This window comes from Acyrthosiphon pisum, chromosome A1, assembly GCF_005508785.2.
Source record: "Acyrthosiphon pisum isolate AL4f chromosome A1, pea_aphid_22Mar2018_4r6ur, whole genome shotgun sequence".
Classification (NCBI taxonomy): Eukaryota; Metazoa; Arthropoda; class Insecta; order Hemiptera; family Aphididae; genus Acyrthosiphon; species Acyrthosiphon pisum.
The window spans coordinates 92,113,250-92,133,949 of NC_042494.1; the positions used below are offsets into that span (position 1 = coordinate 92,113,250).

General features: G+C 31.5%; 1 protein-coding gene across 2 annotated transcripts in view; it reads right to left on the minus strand.

Moving 5' to 3' along the window:
- The window catches only part of LOC100167336 (synaptic vesicle glycoprotein 2B), a 90,411-nt gene that overhangs the window by 29,179 nt on the left and 40,532 nt on the right, over positions 1–20,700 (minus strand). The window contains exon 1 of one of the 2 annotated variants that reach the window (XM_003247228.4): positions 432–1,075. The exons of the other annotated variant lie outside the window; for it this stretch is intronic. The gene's annotated coding sequence lies outside the window, so the exon portion shown is untranslated. Of the gene's footprint in view, positions 1–431; positions 1,076–20,700 lie in introns of those variants that run through there. 2 annotated transcript variants of the gene reach the window in all.

Below are 20,700 nucleotides of genomic sequence, written 5' to 3' on the forward strand. Positions count from 1 at the left end.
GTATAAACGATCATGGCGTGCCGGCGTGGTGACGATTGTTGTTCGGTTGGGGAGAAAACACGACCTTGGAAATCGTGTCCTTGAACGCGGTATAAGATGTGTTGTCCTTGGACACGACTACGGCGCGTCGTCTACTCTGGATATCACACACGAGCGCGCGCGCACACACGTCTCACACACACACACTACGACTCACACTCACGCGAGTTAGGAGCCGTCGGATTTTTACACCGCGTTTTACAAGACGCAGATCGTGTACACGGTTGGTGCCGTTGGTGGTGTGTTTTGTTTAATAATATTATTATACCTACGGCTCACACCGTTTGTGTTTTCCCCATAAAAAAAAACCTAACGGGACGACTCCCGACGACCACTTGTTATGTAACACACGACGGATGTTTTACGATTTTTTTTTATCTTCCTAAATTTACCAGTGCACTGTTGAAGTCCTCCTCCTCCTCCTCCTCGGCGGTGGTGGCGGCTGCGGCACACTCGCGTGCACCACACACAATCACGGCAATCGAACGCACGCACGCGCAATAGTCGACGAAACAAAATATATATAAAATAATATATAAACAATATAAACTTAGTGAAATAACAATAATATTATAATTACAATTCCCGCAAGACGGACGGGAACAGCGGCGCACCACTCGCTACACACTCGAGACGGAGACGCGGCGGAAAAAATGTTTCGCGAGGTATTTTTGGCAAAAACGATAACACTCGCAACGGAGTAATAATCGACGATAACCGCTATGTTAATCGACGACCAACCGACATGTCGGTTTACAATAAACGATAATATAGGAGGTACCTATATGTTAACGATATTATGTACCTACGTAAAATAAAAAAAAATAAAAATATAAAAAATAAATGAATGTGTTGGTGTCCGTCAAACGGAACTGGGCTGATGTCGGCGCTGAATATTAATTCTACAACAACGTGGTCTTCGCGGTCGCTACGATTTATTTTACGGTCGGTATAATATAACAATATTATTAATAATATGATGTACACGAACGGGCGGTACGTGTAAGTGTCGGGACAACCGAGAACGTCGCACTGTGGACGTCTGTGCGTATTGCGACCGCGGGCCACCGTTCCCCACTATTTTTCGATTAAAAATATTTCGATTATGTGTGCACACGTTTTTTTCTCCGTTTCTTTTCTCCGCGTAGATCGTTATTTTTTTTTTTTTTCGTTTCTTCCGTCTCGGCTCACGCCCGCCGCCCGGGATTCCCGAAACAGCACATAAACAGTGCCCCATCGATTTGTTATGTTTATTTGTCAACAATTGTTCACGCCGACCGGTCTTGACTTTATCCCCCCCCCCCACTCTCCCGTCGATCAGAGGCCCTCGGGATCTCGCGTTGCCGTCGTTGTTGTTGTTGTTGTTGTTGTTGTTACAGACTTGCCGCCGCATACCGAGAAAATGTAGAGGGTGGGGGGAGGTGTAGAAAAGACCGAAAAGGGACAGCTCGAGTACGCCTTGGTACGTTTATCGGAATAGTGTTCTTCGACATGAATTACTATCAAATGATATAAATGATATAAAAATATTTATTTTAGTGTGATAGTGCGATATAATACAAAATAATATGTACTGTATAAAATAATATAATAATATAATAATATATAATATTATTAAGCATTGTTAATAATGGTAAGCGTCACGATTACAAAATATGAACATTGTATTAAACTGATGGGACATTGGCCTTCTAATCTATAACGCGGACAAATGTTTATTTTAGAGAAAATTATTTGGTAAGTCAAAAATAGAAATGTTGGTAATATATTATAACAATGTAATATTACTATAATATCATGTGTATTGTTTAATACACGAGAATTGAAAAATATTTAATGACACGAATACACGATATTTATGAATGAGGACTTATAAATAACACTTATTTGTTGTAAACTTATAAATATATCATATTTTAAAACGTTCTAAACGGCATAATATTTTGTTATTTAATAAAGTAATGAGTAATAACTGTACACATCAATTGCAATAAAATAAATAATAATGTAATGACTATTGGAGTGAACTTTAATATAAATAACGTATAATAAAACAAATGAACTAATGACATTTGTAATCGATGTGTTTTAATTTTTTAAATTATCGAATTACTTATAAATTATAGCTTATATAACTTATAATGACAACACAACATTATTTTATTAAATAGGCACAATTACAATTAAAATATAGATTTAAAATTTCAAAGCTTGTCAGTTTGACGGTTTAACAATACATCGTAATATCATATTATTATACACTGCTTTCACTGCAAAAATTTGCTTACAACCATAATTCATACGTTTAACATGAATATTAGTTAATCGTTATTACTAGTAGTTATTAGTTATTACCATAGTCATAAAATATAAGATCTGTATAAAATTAGTAGATATGTTTTGTAATGTAGGTACTTTAGCCTATACACTCTGTATAGCCTGTCGTAATCTAAATTATATTATTAATCATAATATTCATAACTCATAAGGATTTGGTTTCGAACGACTTGAACTCGCAAACCTGATAATTTTTTACTTTTGCTCACGACAATTATTTCTTTATGTGCCTACGTTATTTCCAACTATCAAAATATGCATTATGCACTAAAACGTTAAAGTATGCAATTAAAATACTAAAATAACCAAATATATGCTTACAAATGTTGGTTATATTTTGGTCAACAACGTTGTAATTTTATTTTATACCTACATCACGTAAAAATAGCATAAACAATCAATAATTATAATATGATATAATTCTTTATTTTATTTTTGAATACAATTGTATTTTAGGTACAGCCTATACAGAATCATTAAGAATTTTTTTAAATTGTATGCTTTAGTAAAGTAGAACCTATTTCGCGTATGTTAAAATGTATTCATTGATAAAAATGTCAGCATACAAATAGCAAGAACTTCGCATTTTGCAAGTGTAAAAAATCAATCGTGTCGATGTTAGGCCGTCCTCAAACAATAATATTGTTTTGGTCCCGACTCCCGAAAAGCCTACACAGGATAAATCATGGCTGATAGCCGTTATTTGTTTTTATTTAAAATGTCAAAATCCCTTTTAGTTTACTGCAATGCTTAAGGTAAATGCAGCAATATTCATATTATAAGGGGAATGAAATCGGTGATTTTCCTTATTTTTTTAACACAGTTGTGCGCAATTTAGGGTAGTGCAGTTTTAGAGGCAGGTTGGCAAAAATGAAATACGCTTAGGTGGGGAGGGTGACCCTGAAACATTTATAGTAAAATGTTGAGTGTCGTAGTACAAAATATATACGAATAATTTGGTATTATTTATTTAGCTTATGTAAATGTGTTTTATTTCCAACGTATCGATTAATCTATAAAAAAAATAATAGCGATAAGAATATTCTGAAAACAATATTGAATATGCTACGAGTTTTACTTGAATACCTGATATCGACTTTCCACATATTTATGTTTTCTCCAAAAATTGAAATATAAAAATGTTTAAATATAACTTCTTGTGGATTTAAGTGGATACAATAAAACATGTTGGAAAGTCAATCTCAACTCTCAAGTATACTTGACAAAAAATTCAAATTAATTTTCAGAATTCTTATCACTTAACTAGATCAATCGGTACGTTGAAAAGAGAAAACAAATATATTCTTAATATGTACACTCTTCAACATTTGCACGCGTATGCCATATTTGACAAAACAAATAAATGACCGCTTTCAACCCCATTAATTACATTTTGTATGTTTTTTCCTTGCTATCAATTATTATTTATACCAATTTTTAAATGCTTATTTTAGTGATTTCAATTGTATATTTCCATATTTTCATTCATGGCATGTATGTATGCACACAATAATATGAACTTAACTTCCTACGACTTATATGTAATTGTAATAAACATAATGGTTATGTATTATGTGTATTAATTATTGTCATTAGTAAATCCAATAAAATGTTTATACAGCAGCATTTATTGATATTGTTCTTAAGGTATAGCTTTATAGGTTAATGTTAATTAATTGCGATGTATTTACCACACATCCTATTTAAAAATAGGGAATTAAATTAATATTATAATTTGTTATAATTAATAGTTAAGGATTCGATACCGTAATTTTCTGTTTATGTCTAACACACACGCGATATAGACTGGTTCTTTGCCTATTATAACCATTGATAATTAAGATATATTTATTATCTATGATTATAACAACTGATCTAATGAAGCGATAAGAATTCTAAAAACAGATTTGAATTTTTCGTCAAGTCTACTTGAAATCGACTTTACCACATTTTTAATTTTTTGATTTTAACTTCTCCAAAAATTAAAATACGACAATTTTTAAATACTCTTTTTTAATATGACATTTTTAGGAATTTGGGGGATAATATCAAACATGTAAGAAAGTCGATTTTAAGTAGACTTAACGACAAATTCTGTTTTCGGAATTCTTATGGCTTCAATGGATCTATTGGAATGTTTGGAAAAAACCACGTCTAAAATACTATGTTGTGCGTGTGTTTGACAAAAACCGAAAATCACGGTATCGAATCCCCTTAAAATAACCAGGGTTATTCAGATAGTTTTTATAAAAAATCAAGTATATATAATGCATTAATGCCAGTTGTAGAATTTTTGGAAATTCGCAAGTCATATTTTCGATACATGGCTACTCGTAAAATATTGAAATACCCCAACCATCGCATTGGCGTATCTATTATGTGATATTTTGTCAAAGTAACAAAAGCCAAAGCCAGTGCCTCCATGTAATAACTTGTTGAGTTAACTGACTTGAAGTGTACCTAAACGATTTGTTTTCATTTGATTCGGTAAATAGCGTCACAACAGTAAGTACGAGCTACGATAGATTTGACTACCTGCGACTACCAGTGCCGTATTACCGCAAAGGCAATATCACAGAAAAGAATAATAGGATATAGAATAAGGACCAAACAAAAAATCAGCCGCCATTTTAATTGAGGTAGTTTTTATCAATTTTAACTAGTGATTAGACTGATTAGTGATTTGTAAACTGTAATGTTGTTTGGAATATGTTTCTCATCTTGAATTAAAACTGATAAAACCACCTCAAATAAAATGGCGAATGATTTTCTGTTATCGGCTTGCCGCCCAAAAGTGTCCACCCCCTGGCAATATTATTATAGGCACTGAAACACTGTGCTTAAAGCCCACGAAAAAATTGAGGCTCACGAAATTTTCAAAACATTATATTCTCCATATTCCTCCGTAACGTGAATAAAGTGCCTAGGGCCCCAAAGTGACTTCATCCGGGCCTGTACACTACACAACCGCAGTAATAAATTATGTGTACAGAGTCATTAATTTAACACTCATTATTAACATTTTAATCGATAAATTAGTAATGTCCTCGGATTAAAAGTCTGAGACCGTGTGCTCGGATGTAACACGTTGAAAGTCACAACTTACAAGACCATACTCGTTACTCAATTTCACAAGCCCGTAATGTTTACGATGACACTCGCAGCTGATATTATATTATAATACAATAATATTATACGATACCTAATAATTTATGATGTATTGCGCGAACGTGAAATCCGTAAAACACGATTTACATAAATGTATTGTAGCGTGCAGTATGAGTATCCAACATTATAATAATAGTTAATACGATGGACGTCGGGGCCGTGTAGTATATTATCGAAACTATATTTCGCGGGCTATTGCAGGGACTAAAATTGCGTGTAGTACGACACACTTTGTGTAGTACGAAATGTTAAGTGTGGAATACGAAATTAAAAAGTGTGTAATGGCCTGTAATAAATATAGTAACTTTTATTACAGTTTTTTTTTCAAAAAATGAAAAATTATTATTTGGTAATAGATATAAGAATTTAATGTATACCATCTTTATGTTATCAATAATTAGATTATTTATTTATTTTAAGTTAAATATATAGTGTGTAGTAAGAAAAAAATTATATTTTAGGCTCTGGGCTATTGACATTTAAAATTGAAACGCCCCAAGGGTAGAGCGGGGAAAGCGCCTGTACGGCGTTGTGTCCGCCGGAGGAGGGTAATGTTTTATTTCTCCACTTTTTGACCTTGGCGACGAATTCAATTCATCCGGTCACCGCCGCCGCATCGCTATCGTCACTGTTTAAGCCCCGCGTGCATGCTCCGCGTGCGAACCAATTCGGTCGGGTGCGTTACGATTTTTCGTGGAAAACCGTGCAATTCGGTCGGGTTGCGTAAGATTTATCGTGGAAAACCGTGTATTTCGCTACGTGTGAAAATATACTAACGAATGACGGCCGCTGGACGCGGAAGCCTAAAATATAACGGCAAAAGTACAATATTATCATATTAGGTACGACGAAAATTATTAGTTTGTCGATCTCGTGATGTTATTGGTAACTGTAGCGTAGACACGTGTTGCACAAGTGCGACATGTGTGTAGGTAAAATTCGTCGTGGCGCAATGCCCCGTAATATTTACACGCGTGGAGGTTGTTTTGAATATAGCTGGAGGGTGTCTCCGATTCACCACACTTCCTTATTCCTTACTGCAATATGTAGCAAAATAGCGGGACAAAATTATATCGCAAATGTCTGCCTCTACGTTTCTATGCTGTAAACGATATTGCCGATACGATTTACTCAACATTTTAATCATTTCAACACAATTTTCATGCACGGACATTTTCGTAATATGACGCGTTCGCCGGACAGTTCCGCAGTGTTTTCGAAAAATATGTTAATACAAATTATTTAAACAGCACTATACGGTACCTATATATTATAAATTATAATATTATACAGCAGCGGCACACACACGCAATACCTCCTTCCTTCTGCACGATCGGCAGTCGCCGTCGAAAAGCATTATCGCTATGTACGTCTATACCGTGCGAGTGTTAAACAATATTAATACAGTGTTGTAGAGCGACGTGTCGCGCGGTGTGTTACCTATATTATAATATACGCGGCCGTTTCGAAAGTGTTTCTCGGCGGGACAAACGCCCTGTATGCCGTATAAATATGTAATATATATATATATATATATATTATTAGTTATAATGTTATATTTTACTATATTATTTTTCGACCGACTTTGACATTTTGTGGTTTTCGTATACAGCGTGGATCGTTCGGCGGCGATTCCGTATAATATGTAATCATCCATTTTTTACGACAATGCGTGAGATGATTGTTGACGGATGTCATCTGCGGACGCGGATGGGGCGTCGGGTGGAGGGGCCCCGCACACTCCATTTAACAAAACCCTTCGGCCGGGAGAGTGAGTCGTTTATACTGACGTGTACGCTCGCACACGTATAATAGTCCATGATTGGCTATTATGTATCAGACTTTTCTTTGGGTTATTCATCCTGTTCTCTTTATAAACCGTATAACTAGTAACGTGTATATCATATGCAGCACGTCATATTATTATAAACGATTCGAAACTAAAACATTTTTTTCTTTTTTTTTCTGGGTCGTATTTATTGAAATTCCCCCCCCCTCCTCCCCACGGTGCAAAACACACCGCGTATAATCGTTTCAATTAAAAACGACTACTAATCAAATAAATAAATAAATACAGCAATTTGTGCATAAAATGCATATAAACTTCGAGAAGTAGTTATTTTAGACCATATTAGGTATATAGTATACATTTTATGATACGATATTATAACAACTGCGGTGGTAGTGACTTTCCTGATATAAACCGTATTGCATAATGCATTACACATATTGTATTATCATCAATTATACAATTTTAATAAATAGAAAAAAGAACGACTTAATGCGGGAAGTACCTACTGCAGGGCGTCTTCGCAAAAATGTATTTAGTTATCAGTTAATAGTTAATAATACTAGGTATATCACTATATATGGGGGTGAACTGTTTTCACAAGGCTGGGCCCTATCATGCAACATCGTATATTAAAATATTAAAAAATACAACAATAATAATTATGGCAGACACTGGGGACCGGAAAATGAATACTAATAATAAAGTCTATACCTAAGTGGATACGTATATATTATTGATATTCCCATAACAATAATTAAAATGTATAAAATATAATAAATATATCTAATTTGTATTGGGCGAATTTAACGAATATTGTTTTATGTACACTGTATAATATATTTATGGATAATATACGTGTCTATTATATTATAATGTAATATAATATATAACATTATCGGTGTTTACTGATATACTATTAAAACTATTCATACAATAAAACGAACACCACGACTGGTAATAATTGGATTTATTATCTATTTCTACTAATTGTTATCAAACTATAATTATGACAAATGGATAATATAAACTATAATGAGTACGTCTCAGAATGGTCATATTATCACATCGTGTTTAGACTATACAGCTTAAGTACCTATTAAATTATTTACTGGACTCAAATGTCGTGAACTCAATTTATTGTATTTAATTATAGAATAAAAACGGCGATGATAAATTGTCGCCGGCATTCATAGTAATATGTTTTGATAACAGTTATTATTATTAATATGGATAGACTGTACCATAGTGAACTACCGCAGTGGCGCCGAAGTCTAAAATTATGCCTATGAAATTAGATTATTAGACACCAGTAAGTTGTCCTCTACACAAACTTTTGACACCCTATTTCTTAACCCTATCTATCTTACCATACAACGAGCATATATTTAATGTTACCTATTAAAACAAACTGTATTAACAGCATTTGAAAAATAACACACAAATACGAGTAGGTAAAATATACCAGTCTTTTATTTACTTTTCAATACTTTATATACTTTTATATATACACTTAATTTCTGTATAATAATTTATAAATTATTATATAGTTACTACAGTAATAATATATATTTTATTATTAGATTTAAAATATAAGTGATCATTTACTTGCGGGAGTTTTAGATGCAAATAGACCAATGTTAATATATAATTTCTTTGTTTTCTTCGCAATTCACAAATCACAATATTTTCATCAAATCTTCTAAATAACGATTTTCAGAAGTAATAATAAAGTGAAGTAGTGTTTTAATTAATTTAAGCTAAATGTTCGCTTTGCGTAACTGCATTAGAACTAGACCATTAGATACTGGAAGTGTTCCAATTTTAATGACAATAAAACGATTCGGAAATATTTAATTCATTTTTATAGCTTTATAAGGCACAATATTTGAAATAAATTGCTGATGCTTCCAGAATATTTAAAAGTATTATAATATATTTATGAATTATTGATTGCTGCTTTATCTTCGTTTTCTAAAACTAAGTTCGTAAAAAATTATCCAAGTCTGAATCATACCATATTTATATAGTGTATTATAGAAGGTATGTAGGTATGTCAATATTTTTGATTAAATCAAAATAATGTTAACTGATATTATTTGTTAATCATAAACATCATAAACACATAAATTAAATGAAAATTAGTTCTAAATGTAGGTCGTACACCGTAGGAAATTCCTGTAATCATATTGTATATTTTGCAGAACTATTCCCAAAGGCTGAAAGGAACTAGTGAATAATATTTGTAACCGATGCGCGTCGTATGTAATGAAGACATTTACTGATAACAGAGAGAGAGAGAGAGAGGTCCGGAATTGTTAGAAAAATATAGCATACAACTATTAAAACTTAAGATCATTTTCTGTATACCTATTATGTATTAGCGAGTGAGATAAACAAGTTCAACATTATAGGTAACAACATTTTTAGAAAAATATAGTATTCACTGTAGGTCCTAACAGTGGCGTATTTAGGAATTTTGATAGGGAGGGGGATGAAATATATAATAATAGGTACACTCAATAAATACGAATATAATATACATTTAAACATTTTTAAAATCCTCTACTTGTTGAGTTTAGTGTGGATCAAGGTGAAATAAGAATTAACACAAATTGTATAGTAGTTGATACAGGCAAAGTACAAAATATTTTCAAGAGTTCATGAATATTTTGATAAACCTCTTTATCACAAACATCTAAAGCATGTAACTCAGAGGTGAATACAATGTTTTCAGTCACTAAAAATAAACCCATGCCCTATGGTAAATCTACAGTCTTCATGGTAATTTTGTTTTATTTACCGACTATTTATCGGGTTTATTATAAACACTCATGCATGAAAAATAATTCGCAGAGAATTCAAAAATATAGTATACCATACCTAGAGCTGTTCGATTAATTTTTTTACCACTCGATTATTAATTTCACATTTTATCGATTATTTCGATTAATCGAAAATTAATAATCAAACCAAAATTCGATTTTATAACGACTAATAATTAATCGATCACCAATTTTTTCAATGACTGATTAACCGATTAATCGATTTTTTTTTAATGAAGATTAGTGTGTTGGTGTAAAGTAAACACAGACCCACTCAAAATGGAATAGAGTACAAAATTCCCAAAGTGCTAAAAACGATTAATCATCTTGTTTATTCGAAAAATTCGATTAATTGATTAATCGGAAATTCGATTACTTGATTAATCGAATTTAGTTTATTTGGCGATTAATCGAATTTTATGAAAACTGTAAAATAATCGAAGAAAAAAAATAATCGTAATAATCGATTAATCGAAATAATCGAACAGCCCTAAGTCCATACCACCAAAAGATATATGTTTTTATTTTATGCCACGAATGACAAATATGGCAATTCTATGCCGATATTTATGCCACGAATGACTAGTGGCGTATAGTACCTATATCAAAACGGATAAATTACCACGGCTAGAACATTTAGAAAACAGATATAGGTACCAACTTAAAACTTAAAAGTAGTATCATATTGAGAAATATAGAAAATAAGTAAACTTAATTTTACAACAAAAAAAAAGGTCAAGGGGGATCTATCCCCCCCCCCCCCGTAAATACGCCACTGGGTCCCAATATAATATGCATAGGTATTGACTCTCTCTTTCTAATAATGTAGGATCTTGGCACCCTGGCTATACAGTAGCTAGCAGGGATGGAAGACGCGTAATCCATATTATATTAGTATATCTATGATCGTTGTAACATAAATATAAAATCAATAGACTTGGATAAAGGCTTGAAAAAACTACGGTATGTACGGTAAAAAAAAACAACGAAAAAGTTAGATTAATATATATAACTACTATTGTGTGGTATAAATACAGTTAACTCCTATCGATTTTTGAAAAAAAAATTTCGCAAACCTATGTATGTCAATGAGTTGAGAGGATTGGTGGCAGACAGTTTTTAAGGAGTTTAATATGCAATTTTTAAATTGCATGCGGCTCTTGAAAATGTGTTCGTAGTAAGTGATCATTAGTGTGTGTGATTGTGTGTAAAAAACATAGCATAACACTTCTGCACACGCACTGTACAAGTCACCGTCTCGGCGTTGTGTGCTTGATCGGTAAAGAATTATGCTCATTTGTATGTACTTTTTGTCCATCTTCCCAATCAACTGAATAATGCGATGATATTTTAGAAAACTAATCTGAATTCATTATAATGTCTACTTGAGATCGATCAGTCCACGTTTTAAAACTTCTGATATTAATTCCGTATAATCGACGTTTGAAAATGTCTAAATATTAAAGTATACTAACCAAATGAATAGGAGTGGGAGGGTGAAATTGGGATTTCAAGCAGATATAATAACGAACCCAAATCAGGTTTCATAAGTATAATATAATCGCATTACTAGGTCGAATAAGTCGATCAGTATGACGGACAAAACATTGGTATGTTTTTGGCTAAAATCGCCAGCAATCCCCTTAAATCTTAATAATGGTTTTATTCAAAGTAAAGGTATGTCAGTCAATATTAAAAACTAAGTACAAAAATATAAAGGTTGTTAAATTGTGTACGGAATTTTAGTTTATTGTGTTATATATAGATAAAATATTTATCTTAAAAGCCGGGAGTTTACCTTAATTCCTAGGAATATTTTTTTTTTAATTTTGAATTAATATTAAATAAGTTCATAGTAAGTTGACCTTTAATATTTCTGTAATTATTTATAATATTTTTTTTTCCAACTTAATTATGAAACCAATAAAGATATATTTTTTAGTTGTAATAATTGCTTTAATTTATGTAAACAGTAAGTACATAATATAAGTCGGTACACCTCAAGGACGGCCACGGCGTTTGATCGAAAAGCTGACGAATGCGAAGAAAACAGACGACCGACGAACCCCTTGGACCCCCCCCCCCCCAAATCCGGGCTTTTTAGGACCGTTACACAGTCTTGGAAGTTCATACGCGGGTTGTAGGACACTTTGTACGGTCACCTAGAAAAAATTAAAACCGCGGACAGTTTGTACTATTTTAGTTAGTAACAACCGTCAATATAGCGGACAGTTTGTACTATTTGAGATAGATTTAAGTGTGTATATATAGTACCTATCACATTATCACATAATTTGTTATTACAAAACACAATATGTACTTAACAGACATAAATAATAATAATAATAATAATAATAATAGTTATGATAATAAATTTGTGGTATCTACAGGCTTCGTGAATTTTTAAAAAAAATCCACTGTCAATTATAAGTCATAAATGATAATATATAAATTTAAAAACTAAAAGTATGGCAAATTATTTCATGTAATAGTGTATTTGTAATTATTTTATTTTCGTGCTGTGTACAGGCTTCGTGGATTGTTTTTTGTGTATTTTGGTTTTTTTTCCTTATATTTTTGTTTAAATGACTAGCACATTCGTCCAATTGCAAAGATCGCAAAACACTCCAGAAACTTGGATTAGCCGATCCAACTAATTTTATTTATAGAATGAACTGTTCCATGCTTCGCTAAAATTATTTGTCCTATGTGAATTATTAATCGTTTGATTTCTGACGTTCCAAATTTGAAGAATGGGTTGTGTATGGAGTGTATTGTACTATTGTGTCACCAAACTCATGTCTCATACTGATTGCCATCACGATTCGCTATCTAAAGTTTTGAGCAATTCAATTTTATCTTATGTCCCGACTATATTTCCCGGTTTATTTATATCGTACAAAGTGTCCACCATTGATTTTTATCAATTTATTTTCACCGTACAGAGTGTCCTCGTTCGATTTATAACAATTTATTTTCACCGCACAAAGTGTCCGCGGTATGCAACTCAAGCAATAGATAGTACAAAGTGTCCGTTTACCTATACGCGTTTCACCGACAAGGGAAAGGTGCCATTGTCGGAATGGTGCGTACATGAACTTTTTAACTTATTTTGTCTTAAACAATGTAAGCTGTAAGATATGTGGGTGACTGTAAAACGGGCTTAACCTGGCTTGCAAGTGTTGTATACCAATTACCAACAATATTAAATAACAATACAATATGGCGGTGGTTAGGCTCTTCTCGGCAAATTAGACCTGAGCCGGAATCCGCAGACAGACGGACGCGTTCGGAAAGTTACCACCAACACCGGTGTGAGATCAGAATTAATTAGGATTTTGCCGCACGAGTTTTCGTCCCGCTATACAAATCATAAGTTATAAGTATAAATGTATTATTATATATATTTATAGAGTTCCTCCACCCCTAAAAATTGTCTAGGTAAGCTTTAAAATATTAAGTTTTACCGGTAATAGTGCATATAATGTGCTGAGTAAATGTTTGATAAATAATAATAATTGTTTATAATATTATATTGTAAAAATGAATGCAAAAATAATATTACCATACAATTCATTTATTGTCATCTCGAAATTAAATTCGCTTCATAATTGCATTTTTTCGACCGACGGCCAATATCTATTCTATACAATTAGGCGGGGTCTGGGACTCGTATGGAACTTTTGAAGAATTATTTTTATCCGAAAAAGTACGTATAAGTATATAGGTACTACGAAAACAAGAATAAGAAAATACATAAATACTAAATAAGAAAACATATCAGACAGTAAAATCAATACATTCTTGCAGATTCCTGACATAAATATTATACGCACTAAGCCAATAACGATTAGATGGTAATTATTTAATTTTGATATTATGATTATGTTATGAAGTGTACCACAACTATTTTGGTAAGTTTTTCGTTTGCCCGGAAGATTTCTGCCATTTTTTTGGCATGTAAACAATTTAACCGTTTTGTGTGTTTAATGTATCGAGGAACTAAAACTTTAAACTAATTCAACTGTATGTAGGTAACTGACAAAAAATAATAACTGTTCGGTTATACAAGAATATTGTATATAATATTATAATATATGATGATGTCGAGCCTATTTGACTAAACCTTGACTAAAAGCAATGATATTTGATTTGTGTGTTAAAACTGGAACAATGATATCCTAAAAATCGAGTATTGTTCAAAGTTTAGAGAAAGTAGTTATAACTTTATAATACTAACAAGTAGTGACATTATCACATTGGTACCTATACAAGATGTTTTTTTTTTTTTTTATTAGGTTTTATAAGGCTTCGAGTACTGAGGTAAATAGCCTGTAGTTTGGTATGGTTGGTACAGTTGGTACGGTCGATTAAGAACACGTGTATGTGTGGCAAGGTTTTTGGCTTTTGCGCACTACGAACCCCGATGGTCACCCATCCAAGGACTAGTGGTTGCGGCCGTTGCTTACTCTCAAGTCTCAATCACGTCGCGTGATTGATTTCAGCCCTGGCCGTGCCGAGCCACACAAGATAAGTTTATTTCATCTGGTAAATTATTTAATTAAAATGTATATTAATACTAATTAGTAATTACTAATTGGAACGTTCATTGTTCAACATATCGTAATATACCCGTTTGGCCGTTTATACCTATTGAGCTAATTATTTACGAAGTTACTTACTAAGTTAATTTGAGTTAAAAACGTTTAACGTTTTTCATTTACATGATTATATAATATATAAATCGTACTTTTTGGTAGTTAACCGCATTCTATAAATATATAATAAAATAATTGGGAGATGCATGAAATTAATTTTCGGCATGAGAAAATTTTTTTAAAAAAAGGTAGGAATGTTGGTGGCACTCAGCTGTACATTAGGTTACAAGAGGGTTGCTGTAATGTATGGTGTTAATAATTTGAATTCAAATGATATAATATCATTACGAAAAACGATTCTGAGCGAAGACGGTCATTCGGTATAATGATATTGCTAAATATATTTGATGATATTATTGTGAATAAAGTAATTTATTTACCTATTTACATGGAACTATGTTTTAAATGTTCAATCCTATTTATTTATTTTTATTAGCTATAAAAGTTGAACATTTTATAAATTTTTAATTTGATAAATTTTGTCAAAATTTAAACTTTAAATGCTTATAAAAAAATTGTGCCTATGCGTATTTTTAATATTTTTCAATTATTATAGGAACAATATATCAGGACCCTTGTATTAAATTGTCAAGTTTATTGATCCAACGATTAAAATTATATTGACAAAGAAAAAAACTAAAAAAAATTACTAAACAGCTTAAAACAAGTTAAAATATTTTGAAAATTTCATCGTGTATAGAAAATGCTAATATAAACATTCAGTGAAAATTGCATGTTATACAGTCGTTTTTCTTAGAGTTACACCAAAAACCAAAATCGATTTTGTCGAAAACCAATTTTGCGTAAAATTTCCCGTTTTCCTTAATTTTTTTTGTTTTTCTCTGAGCTTTTGAAAACTACTGGAAATTTTAAATTTTGACCTCCCCAATGCATTAACTAGTTTCACTTTCCCATCGAACAAGATACTGAAGACTATTATTTCTACTTATCGCAGGCGTGCCCAACCTTTTTCAACTATAGCGGGGCTACATTCGAAATTTATATTAATATACTGCGAGCCGCATATTATACAGGTTCATGTTGATAAAATATACACTATTAATATACTTAAAAATTGTAAGATATTTTGTAATTCTTAAAAGCTTTTAAGGAACATTTTAATTTTATTTATTCTTATAGAAATTTCTAATTTTATAAAATGGTCACGGGCCGGTTGGAATACTTCCACGAGCCGCGGGTTGGGCAGCAGGTCTGACTTATCGTTTACACTGACACAAATAATAAAAAAAAATAAAAACAATAAAACATACATCATTGTAAAATCAATACATTCATCGCTCGGCTCAGAATCTAAAATGTGTTTCTATATAATATGTTAAAATAGATTAAATTTAAATTAAAAAATATTTGTGTGCCTACTAAATAATCTCATAATATTTAAATGTATATTATTTTATAATACTTATGGATCATGATTCTATTAAAATTTAAAGGTAGGTACTATAACTATATAATACGTCTAAAATATATAATTTATACATAAATTATAAATAGCAATAATATAGGAATTTTAGGTGTTCTGGTTTAATATTGAAGATGGTTTTAAAATTGCTATACACACGTCACACGTGGGTTTTTGAACTGTGAACTGTCACTGTGTCGTTCCGTCATCTAGTGGAATTTGTGGAAAAGACAAAACAGTTGCGCAACAAAAAGTTGCTCGTGTGCGGCCGCCCTAAATAAAATACATTTATTATTTTGCACTGATACAGAATTTACACGAATTTTACGGGAACAGTTATTATTTAGTGTATCTATATAGGTTTTTACTTAGTACCATATATTATGTACATTGTACATCCTCTATTCCTCTCCATGACTGGAGTTTAATAATTTATATTAAATATTACGACGAGTCTAAAAATAATTTATACAGTCTAGAACTTTCTCAAAATAAAGTTATTTGGTCCTTTTTTCGTAGAATATAATATTAACTAAACATGTTATTTATTTATTTGAAAATATATACGAGTCAAGCCCAAATAGTTTGAGAATAATATATTTTAGGTATAGACATATAATAGTCATTATGCTTATGTATAATATTAATATTATTACTATGGTATATCACTATATCGACATATTATGGATTCTTGTTGGCATGTAATTTATGCTTCGGATCTAAAAGCATGCCAATGTTATTATTGATATGAAATATTCAATTATACGTAATACAAAGCTGTAGTGATGTTAAATTCTAAAATTACATTTTAGGATGGGTCATCATAGGCCACTAGAACAATATTATTAATGGTAATATTATGGTAAAAAATTAATTTTTGTCGAAACGTCATCATGATGAACATATTATTATACATTTATACTGCGCCAACTATTTTTTTTTTTTTTTTTATATCAATAAGGGTATAATAACTGTCTAAGGTATAATCATTGACTATAAATATTATAATGTTTATAATCAATGGTATTATGATAATCGGATAATGTGTAAAGTATTATACAGCACTTTGATCATTATAATAGTATTATTGTATTTATTTTGTATTAAATGTTAACATATTTAGCGTAATAATTGTCGTATTTACCTACTTATTATAATTACAATGGACTTTTCTCAAAACGAAACACGCGACCGTCGGCGTATTGAAGAAAGTAGCATGTATATAATTATTTCGCGTACGTACAATCGTTACTCACGTTACTCGTATATTACAATACCCACAGGCGAATTGATTTTATGCTTTTTATTTATTCATATCGCGTGGAAATAATACGAATACGATTTCTGACGACTAAATACAACGCTAGCAAAATGTAATCCCGGAGGGAAAACAACTCTCTCGACAAACTTTTGTTTTTTATAACCGACTTTCCACGTTTGGGGTAAAACGGTATAGGATGAAACCGATTAACGCACACGGCGGCGGCGGACGCTATAAATCACTTCGGCTCGGTTTCATTAACGACCAGCTAAATCGTTTGCTCTTATTTTTTATCTGCAAAGAATATTATCGATCTTTTGCCGTCTTTATATAAGCAACGATACCGTTATACGTCCAACACCGCGTACTGCGTACACTACACCACCCTTAGGACACCCTGGAAATCTTAGTTCTTATATGCTCGTGACTAGTGTTTTTCAACTGTAATTGTAAATAAAATAATATCGTAAATTACCTAGAATCATCATAATTTAAAATTGAATACATTTTAGACGTGCCCACGATAGATTGATGAATTATTGCATTGGTGGTGGAGGTGGGGAGAGGCGTTAGGTATAAACCATGGATAATTTATCACAAATATTTTAATACCAGAAAAAACATAAAGGTAGAAAGATGTTGTCATATTTTATATGGTTAACTATTAAGAGACACGAATACATGATAAATATAATATTGAATAATAATTAATAATATATCATACATTTTTTATTATGTATGATTTATTATAGTGATAACTGGAGAGGTACATTAATGTTTACATTTATTGTTATTGTGGTAACCGGTTTTCCGTAAAATATTTCTAAATCATTTTTCAATAACACATATACGTACTTGTACAATTTATATTATTTTTTATGCCAATTCGTAAAATATTATTGTCTAAAAAATTCCATGTATTAGCATATTTTAAACGAATTCCGGTTTCGTTTTAAACTAAAATGTATTAGGTAGGTACATGCATTAATCACACGTCGAAAGTCTTAGATAAACAGTTTAATCGCAAATAACAATTAAAAAGTGACTTCATAAGGGTTTTTTGCGGCATACAAAAATAATCTACTGACAGTGCCTTGGCATTATGACCTTACAATAATTTAGCTGTATCTTATATTACATTATAAATATTAAAAAAATAACTGTATATTTTGTTTAAGATCGCAGTGAGTATTTTTTTCATAGAGCTGCAAAAACAATAATAAATTACCGAATGAATTAAGTGTACCTACTGCATGGACGTTTATGACTATTATACATTCTATAATTTTTACCGTTCCGGAAATGATGTTATGATAGTAATTTACTGTAACGATACATCCCCAATCGCCAATTAATAATATTATAATTTACTATTTGGTATTTACATTCTTATTGTATCATTCTTTAAATCATTCACAAAATTGTCCTCTTTTAGGAATAAAATTATAAATAATTTGAAAACCTCTCCCGATTAAGATTATTCTCCGATATTATAATTCTAAGGGATTTTTTTCTACTGCCCGAATAATATACATTGTTGGATATTAACCACGATTCACTAATTTTTAAGATCAACCAATATGCAAATAATATTCAGCAATTATACTCATACAACGAAAGTAAAGACTCATAACATCCCTCGCGAAGAAGAGTTTATAGAACGCAGGGGTGTACTCAGGATTTTTCAATGATATGTTGGGGGTGGAGAGGCTTGAAAATTATTTACAATTTTATTTTTATTTTGTCCAGTCTAATAATTTCACACGTTTAGGTGAGGTATCTGAAAATGTTTGTTCAACTTCAACTTCTATAAGTTGGACTTCTAGGAATGCTTGACAATTTAATACAAGACCTTTCATACAAGTATATACAAGTAGTTCATACTTTTACGAAAAAATTACTGATCATTTTAAGAAAATTGGTAAAGCAAATACAATGTTTTTGCAAATATGAAGGTATAATATTATTATTTATTAGTTATTGCAGGCTATAGCTAATCCGGTAAGACGTATATGAATTTATGTTCTTGCTTACTATATAGTTGACGACAGTTGAAATTTAATAAATATTTTTAAAAAAGTAATAATAATACCGTAAATTGAGGGGGCGGGCTTCAATCTGTTACCCCCCTCCCCCGCGTATGTCAGTGATAGTAAATAGTATGTACGAAATTTCTCTACACAAATTATTCTCCGTTTTGATTAATTCTATCCCTAATTTTTTAATACATCAACATAGCTAAATGACATAGGTATACATAATATATTAATGTGTAATGTGTAAAATTTATAATAAGTTTAAAATCAAACTATAGTTGCGTATTTAATTTTTTTACGTACTATCCGCATCAACGAGGCGACTGCACTTCTGATAAATTTTGTTTGGGTCCTATTTCTAGATCTTTAAGTAACGTTGGGAATTTGGATCAATAAATATATTATACCTACATAAAATAATATGCATTTACGTTGTTTACCGATTTGATGAGTATTATATTATTATTATATGCTCTAGTAAATGTATTTTAACATAATATTATATCATATTATTACAATTCTTTAGTATTTAAAGCCTAGACTTGATATCCCTATTTCAATTTTTAAACACGAGTGTTGCGAAATGCGTTCAAAGGTATATATATATATAATGTGACGTGGCACGTTTTACGTCGTCGCAAACGGGATTGATGAATTCATAGAAATTTGTATACAATTTTTTTCCACACTTATTCTGTTTCGAATCACTTATGTAAGTATGTGCGTTTAACTAAAAGAAAAAAAAATTAAAACCGCTGAACGTTTGGAATTTCGTGTTAAGAACGTACGGGTTTATCGACCATACAGGATGATTCATTTGACAGGAGACACTATAAACATCAAAGTAGATTTTAGAAATACAAACGGTTTTTTTTGTTCACAGTTAAGTATAAATAATGGCAAATGGCGGTTATGGCGCCGCCACACAAAAGACGCGGTCCGCTGCGTTCGTAATAATACATATGCAGCGTATAAGTCTTAACGAAAAATGAAAATGCTTGTGGCAAAACGCTATACGCTATAACTATATTTGTTCGATGATTGAACAAAAATGCTCGTGGAAAACCACTATATTATTTTAATATAGCCATTTTTTCGACGATCGTCCCATCCACAGTTTTTCAAAAATATGAGTTCCTCTTCCACGTCCGTCCTCCAATCGGA